This window comes from Heterocephalus glaber, unplaced genomic scaffold (assembly GCF_053883595.1).
Source record: "Heterocephalus glaber isolate CG9 unplaced genomic scaffold, H.glaber_assembly_v1.0 deba00001451, whole genome shotgun sequence".
NCBI classification, from domain to species: domain Eukaryota; kingdom Metazoa; phylum Chordata; class Mammalia; order Rodentia; family Bathyergidae; genus Heterocephalus; species Heterocephalus glaber.
The window spans coordinates 1,907,492-1,914,763 of record NW_028258301.1 but is presented as its reverse complement, the minus strand read 5'-3'; the positions used below and the strand labels follow the sequence as shown (position 1 = coordinate 1,914,763).

Sequence of the window (7,272 nt, the reverse complement as noted above, 5' to 3'; positions counted from 1 at the left end):
AGAAAGGACAAGGGAGATGGCTTTGGCCCCAAAACTGCCCCAAACCCAGCAAAGGTTGTAAATACCAAGAAGGCATGACACTGCCACAGGGCCCTCAGGGAGTGGGCACCAAAACTGCCCAGGCAGGACCACTGCACTGTGACCCGTGTCTGTTTACATGCCCTGTACTGGGTCTAGGCTAAGATCTGTGTGGCAAAGTGTAAAAAGTGTATCTGATAGCCACAGTGGTTAGTTCAACATGTTTTGTATATATGATTTTTACAAATTATTCAAATTTGCCTTAAATTTTTTAAAAACCTAAAACTATAAATTCCATTTGACCCAGTTATTCCCTTTTTAGGTGTCTTCCTGAAAGACTTAAAGACAAAGGTGAGTACGGTTTCCCCACAGTAGCCTGCCCTGTGTCCTCTGGGGTGTACTTGTATCTTGCTTTTTCCTCTTTAATTAGGTCCAGGCTCTCTCTGCAGAGCTAGTTTCTCCCTCCCTCTTCACTTTTATTTTTTCAAATAAACTATGCTAACATTAAAAAAGACATCATATTACAGTGATACATGCACATCAATGTTAATAGCAGCACAATTCATAATAGTTAAATCTTGGAAGCAGCCTCTATGTCCATCAACAAATGGAAGGAGATGGCTACTAAGTGACTGGGGAAGATGGGTATGCTGGACCAAGGGAAAATTCACATCCACGGAGCTGGTGCAGGATTTCTTGTGCTGTTGAGAACAGCACACAACTTAAAACCTATGACTTAATCACATCTGAAAGCTAATATTTTTATTCAGCATTGCCCTTTGGTAACCGAAACCACAGAAAGCAAAATCCCAGATTGGGGTGAGGGCCACTGGATTATCTTTTTTATTCTTATTGGTTTATTTTTCATTTGATCTTTCGCTTTTTTTTTTTTGGTACCAGGGTTCAAACTCAGGACATTGAACTTGCGAGGCAGGTGGCAGAACCACTGAGCTAAATCCCCGGCCCTTGGTTTTTTCTTTCTCTCTTTTTCCATGTTACAGTTTTAATGTGAATAAGTACCAGAAGAAAGAGCTAAAGAATTTAGTAGGGGGGGTTGGGGTTGGGGTAGGTGAGGAATCAGTGTTTCATAAGTTTTATAGTATTATCTGATTGTTTAAATCATGTGAATATATTACTTTGATTCTTTAACTTTATTTTTAAATTTTTATTTTTTTTAGTCCATGTTTGCAGTACAAAATTATTACATTCATCATGGGGAGTTGGTACATGTACATAACAAATCTTAATTCTTTCCACATACCTTCTCCTTGCCCCAATTCTTTTACTATAACTTTTAAATGGTAGACCATTCTCATTTCAGTTTCCCTAACTAAAGGTTTTTACTGTGTGTTTATACACTGACCATATATTGCTTAGCAAACATTTACGTATCTGTTCAGTAAGGTCTTGCCCAGCACAGGAGATAAATAAATGAGCAAAGGTAAATTTTACCTTTAATTAATTCACAGTAGCAGTGGGAGGGAAAGATAAGTAGCCAAGTAGTTACTAAACAGATGACAGGGCATGGTGGTGCGGGCCTGTAACCCCAGCACTCTGCGTTCTGAAGCAGGAAGATCACAAGTTTGAGCCCGACCTGGGAAATTTAGCAATTTAGAGGCTCCTGTCTCTAAATGAATAAATAAATAAATAAACAAATCCCAAGTGCTGTGGCAGATAAACATAGAGAGTGCTGTGGCAGTGGAAAGGAGGGTGTGTCTGGCTTTGCCCTGGGAGAGGAGGATCTGTGCTGCAGCTTACAGGAAGATAAGCTTCACTTCGCTTCCTAAACTCCTCTGAGGAATGGTTTCTAGGCAAACTGACTTGATGTGAAAAGGCTTGGAAGTGTCAGCAAGTTTCCTTTGTCAAGTTTGGTCAGACTAGAAGGTAAGATATGTGTTATGTAGGATCTGTCTCATCCTTTATTCAGTTTTACTGTGGCCTTATATGTACATTTTGTTTATTTACTCACTTTTTTTTTTTTTGGTACCGGGGATCGAATTCAGGGCCTTGCGCTTTCGAGGCAGGTGGTGGATCCACTGAGCTAAATCCCCAGCCAAAATTACTCACTTATTTTTGAGATAGCATCATGCTACATTGTCCAGACTGACCTCAAAATACAAAGTCTCACTTTATATAGTTCAGGCTAGCCTTAAACTCACAGCAATCCCCCTGCCTCAGCCTCCGAAGGGCTAGGCTTACAGGTGTACACCACCACACCCAGCCGGCCTCAAGCGATCCTCCCACCTTAGTCTTTGGAGTAGCTGGGACTACAGGTGTGCGCCACTACCCCTGGCTTTCATAGACATTTTAAAATCTTGGGATAGTCAGGTATAGTGGTGCATGCCTATAATCCCATAACTTGGGAGGCTAAGGCAAGAGGATCACTGTGAGTTCAAAGCCAGCCTGAATTACATAGTGAGGCCCTTTCTCAAAAAATACATATGTATTTTTATATAATGTTTTTGCTACATTGCTAAATTGCCCAGGCTGGGCTGCCCAGCCTTCTAGAATGCTAGGATTTGAGGTGTGTGCCACCATGCCTTGCTATATCAAAATTTTATTATTCTGCACAAGCCAAGGACCCAAGTTTGATCCCCGGTACCAAAAAAAAAAAAATTTTATTATTTATGCTAGGGATTTAGCTCAATGGTTCCACTGCCTGCCTCACAAGCACAAGGTCCCGAGTTCAATCCATGATACAAAAAAAAATTATTATTCATTTATTTTTGATTTTTTTGAGGCAAGTTCTCACTATGTAGTTCAGGCTAGTCTTGAACTCACTATGTAGTCCAAACAGGCCTCAAACTCAGTGATCTTCCTGCCTCAGCCTCACAAGGGCTGGGATTACCAGCACATGCCACCTCACCTGGCTCAGAATATAAAATTTTTAAAAAGTGTTGGCAATGTAGCTCAGTATAAGGGCTCTGGATCCAATCCTCAGTACCACAAAAGAAAAAATAAAAATCTTGAGATGTGTCTGATCGTAAAATGCAGCTGGGGTCCTGACTTTGAGGCAGAAATAATGGAAGCCATTGTAGGTGGTCCAGTGCCACAAATACGAAGAGGAGGAAAACGCTAAAGTATTCCATGTCTTGTGCTAAGTGTGTACTCCAGTAACCTTACTGTGTCCAGTTTTCCCTGTGGGGATATTGAGTTACAGACAGTTCCTCACTTTCCAAATTATGAAAATGAGTCTTTTTTTTCTATTTTTGATGTTTTATTTCCATGATTCTGTACCTGATAAGTGAAAAGAATTTTCCATTTAACTCTCAAGAGAGTTGACTTCTTTGACACATAATTTAAAGTGCTTCATACTTTTATTTCTAAAGGAAATATATTTAAAATGTTTCATTCAAAGATCTGAAGAAGAGATTCAATTAATCAGCGAGATGTGTGGGCAGAAAATTCTTTTCCCATCCATAGCTAAGAAAATGTAGAAGGGTATTCATACATCACAGGAAACTCTCTCTGGGAAATGTACATTAGGCTATGATTAATTCTTTCTTTCTTTTTTTTTTGTACCAGGGGTTGAACTCGGGACCCTGTGCTTGTGAGGCAGGCATCAGAACCACTGAGCTAAATCCCCGGCCCCTGATTAATTCTTTCTTTTTTCTGGTACTGGAGATTGAACTCAGGACCTTGCGGTTGTGAGACAAGCTTGGTGCCACTGAGCTAAGTCCCCAGCCCTAGGTTATGATTAGTTCTGAGAGTGGCCTTCTTTAAAAGTTCCACATGAATTCCTTCTGGGCTCTGGGACTACTAAAAGAATTTACTAAATTTACTAAAACAATTCATCAGAGAATGACTGGGATCGATGTCCCTCAGTGACATGAACAGGAAGGTACTGGGTCTGACACTGGCCGTGCACAGTTTGGATGTGTAGGCTCACCTTGCTCTAGAAGCAGCTCCCCACCCAGCTGACAGCACCCCCAAACTGGCTGTGCTTCTGAGGCAGGTAAGTGCCTAGCTCGGTTTCTCAGCACGGGCATGGTCTCACACGGCATGATATTGTAAACTGGTTCATTCCCCCGCTACTGTGTCCCAATTCTGTTCCCTGGATCCAGAGGCTTTTTATTTTCCTTTTCTCTGATTCTTTTTAGAGCTGGGCCCATCTTTCCTTATAGCCCTATAACCCTCTGGGTGTTTCAGTTCATCTCCATTTCTTCTGTGGCTGCAGCTGTCTTGTTCCCAGGGAGGCACTTTGCCCTTCTTTCTGCCTTCAGGGTCCACTGCTTGGGCTGACAGTCTGTGTCCCTGTCAGGACCTCCCATCTGCAATCTGTAGAGAGCAGCTTCTCTTTCAGATGGTGAGCATGAATGAACGCCCTCCCTCAGACACCCTGAGGTCTTAACTTTTAGATCAATCTCTCTCTCTTCTTTGAAAATGAGTCCTTTATCCGAGACTCTCAAAGTAAAAAGCAGGCAATATTTAATCATCTTTCAAAATATTATGTCCTACAGGAAACAGACACTAGCCACGCAGATTGGCACTCGTCCTTTGTTCCTCCTCGGTTCCCTTTTCTCCATGCCCATGGCCACAGTGCAACGCAGCCTCCCTGTGGGACCATGGCTCCTTCTCTCTGGCTCCAGTCTGTCAGCGCTTGTCTAGCATCCACAAGGGCCTGAGTCCAGTTCCCAGTCCTGTAAAAGCAAAAACAAAACTAAGGAAGAGAAAAAACAAAAACACTTAACAACTCCTGCAGTTGGATGAAGCCTGGACTGTCATCATCACGCATCACCCTTTGTTACCTGGCCAAAACGACCTTTCTAGCACCCACCTATCATTCTTCTCATCTACTCTCTCCACTTCTCAACATGTACACAATGTTCTTTCTCTATAAATTTTAGCTTCCCTGAATATTGTTCTTAGAACACAGTGAACCTTCAGGAAGTCATCAAATGTTTGCTTATGTTTTTCTCTCTTATACCCTTTGGCCCACAGTCTTCTTCCTTAAAGACCCAGTTAAAATGTACTTGCTTTTTTTTTTTTTTTTTTTGAGACAGGATCTCTCCAGGTAGGTAGTCCAGGCTGGCCTCAAACTCAAAGTGGTCTTTCTGCCTCAGCCTCCATTGTGCCTGGCTAAATGTACCTGCTTATTGTTAAAAGCATAATGTCTTGTCCAACCAGGTTCCATCCAGACTTACTAAATGTGTGACATTGAGCAAGTTACAGAATCTCTTGCTTTTAGTTTCCTCCTTTATAAAATGTGGTAAACAATAGTGCCTCCTTTATAGTATTGTTGAGACATAAATTAATACACATAAAACACAGTGAGGTGTAGTGAAGCATGCCTGTAATCCCAGTACTACGGAGGCTGAGGCAGGAGGATCGGTATGAGTTTGCGGCCAGCCTGGACTACATAATGAGTTCAAGGTCAGCCTGAACTACACAGCGAGACCTTGTCTCAAAAACAACAACAAAAGAAAGAAAGAGAGAGAGAGAAAGAGAAGGAGAGAGAGAAAGAATAATATTAGCATGTAGTGTGGTGGCACACCCCTATAATCTCAGCACTGAGGAGGTTGAGGCAGGAGTATCAGTGGCCGATCAATCCTCTGACTGCCTAGAAAAGGGGACTGAGAGCTAAAAAAAGACAACAGAGACTCATAATTTCCAGAATGGGGTGGGGGTCAGTGCCTCAGTGGACAGAAGACAAAGACACTCCAAGCTTGCCACTATTTGTTGGGTTGGTTCATAGAGAGCCTCAGATGTCTCAGAGGGCAGCAATAATCCTGAGTTCATGAGAATCTTATACTGATGTAATCTTGCCCTTGAACATCACATCATGGAACCACTGAGGCCTCAGAACAGCTCCCAACAAGGAAGACACCCTGGGTTACAGGGAGGTCAGCCTGGATGAGACTTGGTTTCAAAAAACAAACAAACAAAAATCCACATGGAAATGCAGTGTTTTCTTGCCCTTTTGTTTTACTGGTACACAAGTAACATGACAGTGGTCTGTGGATCAATGTTAGGAAACTACAAATATAGACTTGCATTATATAGACTCAAATATAGACTCAAGCCACCTCCTCCTCCTCCAAAAAAAAAAGCAATAAAGAATAATAAGAAATAGATAACATGTCCTGCTTTTTGAGCTTTTCTCATTTCCCCAAGGAAAATTGATGATTTCTACTACAATGCATTCATGTTATGTTCATTTACTTTCAGGTCTTCACTTTACACAGTTTCTGACAGAATGTGTTAAAAAAAATTTTGTTGTTGTTGTTTGTTTTTTGAGTCAGGGTCTCACTTTGTAGTGCAGGCTGGTCTTGAACTCACTATGCAGCCCAGGCCTCAGCTTCCTGTGCGCTGGAACTACAGGCCTGTACTACCACATTCGGCTCAAAAATTATTTTTTTAAAGTCATATTCATGTTTGAAGTCTTTTAAAATACAGTTTTAGACTCATCAGACATGGATTCAATTTCTATATCAGCCACTTACTAATGACATGTTCTTGGACAAGTACCAAAACCTGTTGGCACCTAGAGCTTCGGTTGCTATACCTATAAAAAGAGGAATAATAGCATTTATCTGATTGAAGATGTAGGTGACAATTTCACATTCAATTTTCCCACAGTCAGCAGATAAAGCCTAAAACACCTGGCCAAGCACACAAATCTCCCCACAAGGCAGCCCTCAGGCCTCTCCAGCCTCATCTTCCATATCCTCTCTTATACTGGCTACATCAATAATTTTGAAATGAAATTTCCTAAACCTTACAGGCTTCACAGTCTTTGCACATACTACTTATTCTGTCTGAAGTGCCCTTCCTTTTACTTCTGTGACTCAGCTCTTGTTCATCCTTCAAAACTCATTACAATATTTATTGTGTGCTTAATTAGATTGTCTGTCTTCCTGTGGTCATTCAACAGATGTGCGGATGTCCTGTGAAGTAGCCTAACCTTCTTTACCTGCAGTCTCCACTGGAAGTAAAAGTCAGCGCTACTGGACCAGGGATTTAGCTCAGTGGTTGCACCGCCTGCCCCACAAGGGCCAGGACCTGAGTTCAATCCCCAGTACAAACAAACTAACAAAAAGTCAGCACTACCAAGGCCCTCAGAGTTCACCTAAACTTCCCCAGGCCCACACTGGTGAAATGTTCTAGGGAGGAGACTGATCCAGGTTCACAGAGTATCTGTATCCACTGCCATGTAACAAAACACCCCAAGCTTAGTGGCCTAGACCAAAATCATTTCATTATTTAATACAAGTCTATATTTGTAGTTTCCTAACATTGATCCACAGACTACTG

The 7,272-nt window shown here is 41.8% G+C and overlaps 1 long non-coding RNA gene across 1 annotated transcript in view; it reads right to left on the bottom strand.

Moving 5' to 3' along the window:
• Window positions 1-1,162: 1,162 nt before the first annotated feature.
• Window positions 1,163-7,272, bottom strand: part of LOC110346597 (uncharacterized) — a 33,580-nt gene continuing 27,470 nt past the window's right edge. Inside the window, exon 4 of the long non-coding RNA XR_015452606.1 lies at window positions 1,163-4,658. This is a non-coding gene — a long non-coding RNA (uncharacterized LOC110346597). The remainder of the gene's footprint in view (window positions 4,659-7,272) is intronic.